Source organism: Arachis hypogaea, chromosome 6 (assembly GCF_003086295.3).
Source record: "Arachis hypogaea cultivar Tifrunner chromosome 6, arahy.Tifrunner.gnm2.J5K5, whole genome shotgun sequence".
In the NCBI taxonomy this organism is placed as follows: Eukaryota; Viridiplantae; Streptophyta; class Magnoliopsida; order Fabales; family Fabaceae; genus Arachis; species Arachis hypogaea.
In genome coordinates, this window is record NC_092041.1 from 76360749 (window position 1) to 76371833 (window position 11085).

General features: G+C 38.3%; 2 non-coding genes across 2 annotated transcripts; one reads left to right on the forward strand and one right to left on the reverse strand.

Annotated features, from left to right (window-relative positions):
* Positions 1-695: 695 nt before the first annotated feature.
* Positions 696-803, forward strand: LOC112699863 (small nucleolar RNA R71). The gene has a single exon (XR_003152798.1). It is a non-coding gene; the product is annotated as a small nucleolar RNA R71 (small nucleolar RNA).
* Positions 804-10406: 9603 nt separating this feature from the next.
* LOC112700288 (small nucleolar RNA R71) lies at positions 10407-10510 on the reverse strand. Its single transcript, XR_003153198.1, has one exon. It is a non-coding gene; the product is annotated as a small nucleolar RNA R71 (small nucleolar RNA).
* Between the last annotated feature and the right edge of the window lie 575 nt (positions 10511-11085).

Below are 11085 nucleotides of genomic sequence, written 5' to 3' on the forward strand. Positions count from 1 at the left end.
AGTTCAGTAATTTTCTTGCTCAGCTGACCCACTTGTGCCTCTAAGTTTCTAATGGAGGACCTTGTTTCAGTCATGAAACTTTGAGTGGTTTTGATTAGATCAGAGACCATGGTTGCTAAGTCAAAGGTATTCTGCTTAGAACTCTCTGTCTGTTGCTGAGAAGATGATGGAAAAGGCTTGCTATTGTTAAACCTGTTTCTTCCACCATTATTGTTGTTGAAACCTTGTTGAGGTCTCTGTTGATCCTTCCATGAGAAATTTGGATGATTTCTCCATGAAGGGTTATAGGTGTTTCCATAGGGTTCTCCCATGTAATTCACCTCTTTCATTGAAGGATTCTCAGGATCATAAGCTTCTTCCTCAGATGAAGCTTCCTTAGTACTGCTTGGTGCATTTTGCATTCCAGACAGACTTTGAGAAATCATATTGACTTGTTGGGTCAATATTTTGTTCTGAGCCAATATGGCATTCAGAGTGTCAATCTCAAGAACTCCTTTCTTCTGACTAGTCCCATTGTTCACAGGATTTCTTTCAGAAGTGTACATGAATTGGTTATTTGCAACCATTTCAATCAGCTCTTGAGCTTCTGTAGGCGTCTTCTTCAGATGAAGAGATCCTCCAGCAGAGCTATCCAAAGACATCTTGGACAGTTCAGAGAGACCATCATAGAAAATACCTATGATGCTCCATTCAGAAAGCATATCAGAAGGACACTTTCTGATTAATTGTTTGTATCTTTCCCAAGCTTCATAGAGGGATTCTCCTTCCTTCTGTCTGAAGGTTTGGACTTCCACTCTAAGCTTACTCAATTTTTGAGGTGGAAAGAACTTTGCCAATAAGGCATTGACTAGCTTTTCCCAAGAGTCCAGGCTTTCTTTAGGTTGAGAGTCCAACCATGTCCTAGCTCTGTCTCTTACAGTAAAAGGGAATAGCATAAGTCTGTAGACCTCAGGGTCAACTCCATTAGTCTTGACAGTGTCACAGATTTGCAAGAATTCAGCTAAAAACTGATGAGGATCTTCCAATGGAAGTCCATGGAACTTGCAATTCTGTTGCATTAGAGAAACTAATTGAGGCTTAAGCTCAAAGTTGTTTGCTCCAATGGCAGGGATAGAGATGCTTCTCCCATAGAAGTTGGGAGTAGGTGCAGTAAAGTCACCCAGCACCTTCCTTGCATTGTTGGCATTGTTGTTTTCGGCTGCCATGAGTTCTTCTTCTTTGAAGAATTCGGTTAGGTCCTCAACAGAGAGTTGTGCCTTAGCTTCTCTTAGCTTTCGCTTCAAGGTCCTTTCGGGTTCAGGATCAGCCTCAACAAGAATGCTTTTGTCCTTGCTCCTGCTCATAAGAAAGAGAAGGGAACAAGAAAATGTGGAATCTTCTATGTCACAGTATAGAGATTCCTTTAGGTGTCAGAGGAAAAGAAAAATAGAAGACAGAAGTAGAAAATTCGAACTTATCAAAGAAGATGGAGTTCGAATTTTGCATTAAGGAATAGTGTTAGTCCATAAATAGAAGGATGTGAGAAGTAGGGAAGTAATTTTCGAAAATTAAGTAAAAGAGTTTGAAAACATTTTTGAAAAACACTAATTGATTTTCGAAAATGAAAGTGGAAAAGAAATCAAGTGATTTTTGAAAAAGATGTGGTTAAGAAGATATGATTAGTTTTTAAAAAGATGTGATTGAGAAGATATGATTTGAAAAACATTTTAAAAAAAATTTGATTTTGAAAATTAATGACTTGGCTATCAAGAAAAGATATGATTCAAACATTAAACCTTTCTCAACAGAAAAGGCAACATACTTGAAATATTGAGTCAAATCATTGATTGATAGCAAGTATTTTTAAAAATAGAAAGAAATTGATTTTGAAAACATATGATTGAAAAGATATGATTTGAAAAAGATTTGATTTTGAAAAACTTTGAAAACTTGAAAAAAATTTGCATTGAAAACAGAATCTTCCCTCTTGTGCCATCCTGGCGTTAAACGCCCAGAATGGTGCACATTCTGGCGTTTAACGCCCAAAACTATACCCTTTTGGGCGTTAAACGCCCAACCAGGTACCCTGGCTGGCGTTTAAACGCCAGTCTGTCCTTCTTCACTGGGCGTTTTGAGCGCCCAGCTTTTTCTGTGCAATTCCTCTGCAGTATGTTCTGAATCTTCAATTCTCTGTATTATTGACTTGAAAAGACACAAATAAAAAATATTTTTGGATTTTTAATAATAAGGAAAAATCAAAGTGCAACAAGAATCAAATAACAATGCATGCAAGACACCAAACTTAGCAGTTTGTATACTACTGACACTAATGAGAATGCATATGAGACACATAAACACTCAAGTCAAGAGAATTCAAAGATCAAAGTAAGAAATCATCAAGAATTACTTGAAGATCCTTAAGACACATGAATGAATGCATGCAATTGACACCAAACTTAAAATGAAACACTAGACTCAAACAAGAAATTTTTGGATTTTATGATTTTGTAATTTTTTTGTGTGATTTTCGAAAATTAAGTGGAAAAAGATATCAAAATTCTTAATGAGAATTCCAGGAATCATGCAATGTTTAGTCTAAGACTCCGGTCCAGGAATTAGACATGGCTTCACAGCCAGCCAAGCTTTCAAAGAAAGCTTCGGTCCAAAACACTAGACATGGCCAATGGCCAGCCAAGCCTTAGCAGATCACTGCTCCAAAAGCAAGATTGATAGAAATCAACAAGCTCTTGTGATGATAAGTTGAAACCTCGGTCCAATGAAATTAGACATGGCCTCTCAGCCAGCCAGACTTCAACAAATCATCATGAAACTCTAGAATTCATCTTCAAGAATTTCGAAAAAAAAATACCTAATCTAAGCAACAAGATGAACCGTCAGTTGTCCAAACTCAACAATCCCCGGCAACGGCGCCAAAAACTTGGTGCTGTTGCCGGATCAAAACTTGGCACTGTTATTGCAGGGAACAAATGCGAAATCGTAATTAGGACATTTAAATCCCCAGCAACGGCACCAAAAACTTGGTAGCGCGAAATTGTGATCAATACTTTTCACAAATCAAATAATCCTCGGTAATGAATCCAAAAACTTGGTGTTCAATACCATGGCATAAACACAACTTCGCACAACTAACCAGCAAGTGTACTAGGTCGTCCAAGTAATAAACCTTACGCGAGTAAGGGTCGATCCCACAGAGATTGTTGGTATGAAGCAAGCTATGGTCACCTTGTAAATCTTAGTCAGGCAAACTCAAATGGGTATGGTGATAAACGCATAAAACATAAAGATAAAGATAGAGATACTTATGTAATTCATTGGTAGGAACTTCAAATAAGCATATGAAGATGCCTTCCCTTTCGTCTCTCTGCTTTCCTACTGTCTTCATCCAATCCTTCTTCTCCTTTTCCATGGCAAGCTTAAGCAAGGGTTTCACCGTTGTCAGTGGCTACCTCCCATCCTCTCAGTGGAAATGTTCAACGCACCCTGTCACGGCACGGCTATCCATCTGTCGGTTCTCGATCAGGCCGGAATAGAATCCAGTGATTCTTTTGCGTCTGTCACTAACGCCCCGCCCTCAAGAGTTTGAAGCACGTCACAGTCATTCAATCATTGAATTCTACTCAGAATACCACAGACAAGGTTAGACCTTCCGGATACTCTTGAATGCCGCCATCAGCTCTAGCCTATACCACGAAGATTCCGGTTAAAGAATCCAAGAGATATTCACCCAATCGAAGGTAGAACGGAGGTGGTTATCAGTCACACGTTCATAGGTGAGAATGATGATGAGTGTCACGGATCATCGCATTCATCAAGTTGAAGAACAAGTGATATCTTAGAACAAGAACAAGCGGAATTGAATAGAAGAACAATAGTAATTGCATTAATACTCGAGGTACAGCAGAGCTCCACACCTTAATCTATGGTGTGTAGAAACTCCACCATTGAAAATACATAAGAACAAGGTCTAGGCATGGCCAAATGGCCAGCCTCCCAATGATCTAAGAACTAGATGTCCAAAGATAGATGCAAATACAATAGTAAAAAGGTCCTATATATAGAGAACTAGTAGCCTAGGGTGTACAGAGATGAGTAAAAGACATAAAAATCCACTTCCAGGCCCACTTGGTGTGTGCTTGGGCTGAGCAATGAAGCATTTTCGTGTAGAGACTCTTCTTGGAGTTAAACGCCAGCTTTTATGCCAGTTTGGGCGTTTAACTCCCATTTTGGTGCCAGTTCCGGCGTTTAACGCTGGGATTTCTGAGGGTGACTTTGAACGCCGGTTTGGGCCATCAAATCTTGGGCAAAGTATGGACTATCATATATTGCTGGAAAGCCCAGGATGTCTACTTTCCAACGCCGTTGAGAGCGCGCCAATTAGGCTTCTGTAGCTCCAGAAAATCCATTTCGAGTGCAGAGAGGTCAGAATCCAACAGCATCTGCAGTCCTTTTCAGTCTCTGAATCAGATTTTTGCTCAGGTCCCTCAATTTCAGCCAGAAAATACCTGAAATCACAGAAAAACACACAAACTCATAGTAAAGTCCAGAAAAGTGAATTTTAACTAAAAAGTAATAAAAATATACTAAAAACTAACTAGATCATACTAAAAACATACTAAAAACAATGCCAAAAAGCGTACAAATTATCCGCTCATCATAATGCCAAATGATAAGGGTCTTATTTACATGGAAGCTTCAACATGTACGTGAGAAAATAATAGAAGCCATGGCATACCAGTGGTATAAAATTTGTAACATAGGGGAGGAGAGTGGGTAATGGAAGTATCAATACAAGTTCATGCCAATGCAAATGGAGTGCAAGTATCATAAAAGATTGGCATTGGCAGATAATTAATATCATCCTACAATGTAAAACAAGTTACCAAAATAAATTCAAGAAAATATGCAACGGTTGAATAAGAAAAGATATTTAACACCAATGGAAAAATAAAAAAAATTCAGAAAAGAAAATAAAAATATGCACAATTTTAAAATGCAATGAATGAGATATGCAAATAAATTTAAATAAAATAAAAAGAAAAATAAGAAGAATGAGAAGGGAAAGAAGTGAGTGAGGGAGGAAAAATTAGGATTGGGGAAGAAAAGTTAAGATATTTTGGCATATAAGGTTAAGGTGTGCGACGCTGGCGACGCGGTCGTGTCGGTGATGCGGCCGCATGGTGCGCAATAAGGTCAAACGACACGGACGCGTGGGTCATGCGATCGCGTGACTCGCGCTGATACTAATTGACGCGATCGCGTCGGTCACGCGGTCGCATGACACAATTCATGCTACTGGCGCGAGGGCAGCCTCGCGCTCGCACAACTCTCTGTTCAAATTATTATTAGTGCCAAATTTTAAGTGACGCGATCGCATGGGGCATGCGATCGCGTGAGTGGGCTCTAGAAGAATGTGACGTGGTCGTGTGGGTCACGCGGCCGCGTGGATAGAATTGTGCGTTCAACACCAATCTAGCACCACTCCAGCACAATAATTGGTTGTGCACCCTTTTACGTCGAAATCTTGGTCACGCGGCCGCGTGGGTCACACGGTCGCGTGGGAGGCCATTATTCCCATATGACGCGGTTGCATCAGCAATGCGATCGCGTGGGGTGATTTATGCCATTGGCATGCCTCCTGCCATGCTCCAGCGTGACTCTCTGTTCGTTTTTATTTTCTCCCCTCTCCTTGCGACGCGGACGCGTCGCTGATGCGATCGCGTCGTGTGGCATTTTTTTTTTAATGCAATATGCAGATTTGCAATGACTAATGTGAATGCTATGCATGATTCCAGGTTCAATAAAATAAAATTCAAAAATAAACAAAACTAACTAAAATTAAAATTGAGAAAGGAGTGATTATACCATGGTGGGTTGTCTCCCACCTAGCACTTTTAGTTAATGTCCTTAAGTTGGACATTTAGTGAGCTCCCTGTTATGGCGGCTTGTGCTTGAACTCATCCAGAAATCTCCACCAATGTTTGGAGTTCCAGTAGCCTCCGAGGTCCCAAACAAGGCGCAGAAAGCCTTCAAGTAAGTTAAAGCAAGTGACAAGGCCCCAAGAGTGGTGATTGGTAGAATGGATTCCGGGGTCCCAGACCTTGCCTTTGCACCCGTCTTCTTGTTGAGCAATATTGTTCCAACCGGGTGGCAAACAGTCTGAATTCTCACTGAAGCAGCCAAACAACTTCCTAGACCCATTCAGTTGAGCTCTACACCAACCTTTGCGTTTAAATGTTGAGCACACAACCATGTTGAACCTTGCAGGATAAATCTTATCTCTGACCATCTTCTTCTTACTCTTAATGCCACAGAGAGCTCTAAGTTGACCATCCGTCTCCAGTAGCCCATATTCAAGTGGAATTAGAAAGCTCAGGGATATGAGTTTTACCCACTTGAATGTTGTGAAGGACGATGGCAACTTAGGGAGAGGTGTTTCTAATGAACCTGCAAGCTCCACTCCCTTGTGCTCTTCTTCGACATCTTCCACCTCTTGGCAATCTTCTTCAATATCAACCTCTTCCTCTTGGTGGATGATGAGCGGATAATTTATACGCTTTTTGGCATTGTTTTTATATAGTTTTTAGTAAGTTTAAGCTACTTTTAGGGATGTTTTCATTAGTTTTTATGTTAAATTCACATTTCTGGACTTTACTATGAGTTTGTGTGTTTTTCTGTGATTTCAGGTAAATTCTGGCTGAAATTGAGGGACTTGAGCAAAACTCTGAAAAAGGCTGATAAAAGGACTGCTGATGCTGTTGGAATCTGACATCACTGCACTCGAAATGGATTTTCTGGAGCTATAGAACTCCAATTGGCACGCTCTCAACGGCGTTGGAAAGTAGACATCCAAGGCTTTTCAGCCATATATAATAGTCCATACTTTATTCGGAAATTGACGACGTAACTTGGCGTTGAACGCCAAGTTCATGCTGCTGTCTGGAGTTAAACGCCAGAAAAACGTCATGATCCGGAGTTGAACGCCCAAAACACGTCATAACTCGGAGTTCAACTCCAAGAAAAGCCTCAGCTCGTGGATTGATCAAGCTCAGCCCAAAACATACACCAAGTGGGCCCCGGAAGTGGATTTATGCATCAATTACTTACTCATGTAAACCCTAGGAGCTAGTTTATTATAAATAGAACTTTTTACTATCATATTATCATCCTGGATTGTATTTTGAATCCTGTGATCACGTTTTGGGGGCTGGCCATTCGGCCATGCCTAAACCTCTTTCACTTATGTATTTTCAACGGTGGAGTTTCTGCACACCATAGATTAAGGGTGTGGAGCTCTACTGTACCTCAAGTATTAATGCAATTCTATTCTCTTTTATTCAAATCTCTCTTATTCTTATTCCAAGATATTCATTCGTACCCAAGAACATGATGAATGTGATGATAAGTAACCCTCATTATCATTCTCACTTATGAACGCACGTGATTGACAACCACTTCCGTTCTACATGCAACAGAGCTTGAATGTGTATCTCTTAGATTCCCCAATAGAATCTTCGTGGTATAAGCTAGATAGATGGCGGCATTTATGAGGATCCGGAAAGTATCACCTTGTCTGTGGTATTCCGAGTAGGATCCTGGGAATCCGGAAAGTCTCACCTTGTCTGTGGTATTCCGAGTAGGATTCCGGTAATGAATGACTGTGACGTGCTTCAGACTCGCAAGTGCTGGGCGTTAGTGACAGACGCAAAAGAATCAAGGGATTCTATTCCAGTAGGAGCGGGAACCAACCAGTAATTAGCCGTGCTGTGACAGAGCGCGTGAGCATAGTTTTCACTGCGAGGATGGGATGTAGCCATCAACCATGGGTGATGCCTCCAGACGATTAGCCATGCGAGTGACAGCCGCAGAGGATCATTTTCCCGAGAGGATTGAAAGTAGCCACCGCTGATGGTGAACCCCTATACACAGCTTGCCATGGAAAGGAGTAAGAAGGATTGGGTTGAAGTAGTGGGAAAACAGGCGTTCTTGAGCCATACAGTATCTCCATTCACTTATCTGAAATTCCCACCAATGAATCTGCATAAGTATTTCTATCCCTTTTATTATTTCTATTTTCTTATTTCTATTTTCAAAAACCCATAAACCAATTTAATCTGCCTAACTAAGATTTACAAGGTGACCATAGCTTGATTCATACCAACAATCTCTGTGGGATCGACGCTTACTCACGTAAGGTTTATTACTTGGACGACCCAGTACACTTGCTGGTTAGTTGAACGGAGTTGTGTCCACTCGTGCCAATTTCAAATTCCATAATTTTACAATGAGTACAACTTAAAGAATAGCGATCACAATTTCGTCCACCAAGTTTTTGGCGCCGTTGCCGGGGATTGTTCGAGTATGGACAACTGACGGTTCATCTTGTTGCTCAGATTAGGTAATTTTCTTTTCAAAAATCTTTTTTTCAAAATTTTCCTTTTTCTTTTTCGTTTTTCCAAAAAATGTTTTTCGAAAAAATTAAATAAAAATACAAAAAAAATTAGAAAATCATAAAAATCAAAAATATTTTGTGTTTCTTGTTTGAGTCTTGTGTTAATTTTAAGTTTGGTGTCAATTGCATGCTTTAAAAATTTTTCTTGCATTTTTCGAAAATCTCATGCATTCATAGTGTTCTCCATGATCTTCAAGTTGTTCTTAATAAAGTCTTCTTGTTTGATCTTAATGTTTTCTTGTTTTGTGTCTTTTCTTGTTTTTCATGTGCATCTTTGCATTCATATTTTCCAAGCATTAAAAATTTTTAAGTTTGGTGTCTTGCATGTTTTCTTTGCATCAAAAATTTTTCAAAATTATGTTCTTGATGTTCATCATGATCTTCAAAGTGTTCTTGGTGTTCATCTTGACATTCATAGCATTCTTGCATGCATTCATTGTTTTGATCTAAAAATTTCATGCATTGAATATTTTTGTTGTTTTTCTCTTTCATAATTAAAAATTCAAAAAATCAAAAAAAAATATCTTTTCCTTATTTTCCTCCAAAATTTTCGAAATTTTGGGTTGACTTGGTCAAAAATTTTTAAAATTAGTTGTTTCTTACAAGTCAAGTCAAAATTTCAATTTTAAAAATCTTATCTTTTCAAAATCTTTTTCAAAAATCATATCTTTTTCATTTTTTTATAAATTTCGAAAATTTAAAAATCTTTTTCAAAATATTTTCAAAATCTTTTTCTTATCTTTATATCAAATTTTCGAAAATTAGCTAACAATTAATGTGATTGGTTCAAAAATTTGAAATTTGTTACTTTCTTGTTAAGAAAGGTTCAATCTTTAAGTTCTAGAATCTTATCTTGTAGTTTCTTGTTAGTTGAGTCTTTTTAAAAATTAAATCTTTTTCAAAATATCTTTTTATTAAAATTTTTTATCTTATCTTTTTATCTTTTATCTTATCTTTTTCAAAAATTTTATCTTTTTGAAAATTTGATTTCAAAATATCTTATCTAACTTCTTATCCTCTTATCTTTTTCAAAATTTGATTTCAAATCTTTTTCAATCAACTAACTAACTTTTTGTTTGTTTCTTATCTTTTTCAAAACCACCTAACTACTTTTCCCTCTCTAATTTTTGAAAATTCTCCCTCTCTTTTTCAAAAATTCTTTTTGTTTTAAATTTTAATTTTAATTATATTTTGTCTTTGATTTTCAACCTCTTTTTCAAAAATTATTTTCGAAATCTTCCTTCTCTTTTCTTCTTCTATTTAATTATTTAATTACTAACACTTCTCTTCACCTCTCTTCATCCAAAAATCCGAATCCCCATCTCCATTCTTCTAACCCCTTTCTTCTTCTACTAACATAAGGGAATCTCTATACTGTGACATAGAGGATTCCTCTTTCTTTTCTTGTTTTCTTCTCTTTCATATGAGCAGGAACAGGGAAAAAGGCACTCTTGTTGAAATTGATCCAGAACCTGAAAGGACTCTGAAGAGAAAATTAAGAGAAGCTAAATTACAACAATTCAGAAACAACCTTTCAGAAATTTTCGAACAAGAGAAGGACATGGCAGCCGAAAATAATAATAATGCAAGGAGAATGCTTGGTGACTTCACAAAGCCAACGTCCAAGTTTGATGGAAGAAGCATCTCCATTCCTGCCATTGGAGCCAATAACTTTGAGCTTAAGCCTCAACTAGTTGCATTAATGCAACAAAACTGCAAGTTTTATGGACTTCCATCTGAAGATCCTTATCAGTTTTTAACTGAGTTCTTGCAGATCTGTGAGACTGTAAAGACGAATGGAGTTGATCCTGAAGTCTACAGACTCATGCTTTTCCCTTTTGCTGTAAGAGACAAAGCTAGAATATGGTTGGATTCACAACCTAAGGATAGCCTGGACTCCTGGGATAAGCTGGTCACTGCCTTCTTGGATAAATTCTTTCGTCCTCAAAAGCTGAGCAAGCTGAGAGTGGATGTTCAAACCTTCAAACAAAAAGATGGTGAATCCCTCTATGAAGCTTGGGAAAGATATAAGCAGTTGACCAAAAGATGTCCATCTGACATGTTTTCAGAATGGACCCTATTAGATATATTCTATTATGGTCTCTCTGAATTTTCGAAAATGTCATTGGACCATTCTGCAGGAGGATCTATTCACCTGAAGAAAACGCCTGAAGAGGCTTAAGAACTCATTGACATGGTTGCAAACAACCAATTCATGTATACCTCTGAGAGGAATTCCGTGAATAATGGGATATCTCAGAAGAAAGGAGTTCTTGAAATTGATGCTCTGAATGCCATATTGGCTCAGAACAAAGTGTTGACTCAACAGGTCAACATGATCTCTCAAAATCTGAATGGACTGCAACATGCATCCAACAGTACTAGAGAGGCAGCTTCTGAAGAAGCTTATGATCCTGAGAACCCTGCCATGGCAGAGGTTAATTATATGGGTGAACCTTATGGAAACACCTATAATCCATCATGGAGAAATCATCCAAATTTCTCCTGGAAGGATCAACAAAAGCCTCAACAAGGCTTTAACAATGGTGGACGCAATAGGCTAAGCAATAGCAAGCCATATCCATCATCTTCTCAGCAACAGACAGAGAATTCTGAACAAAACACTTCTAATTTAG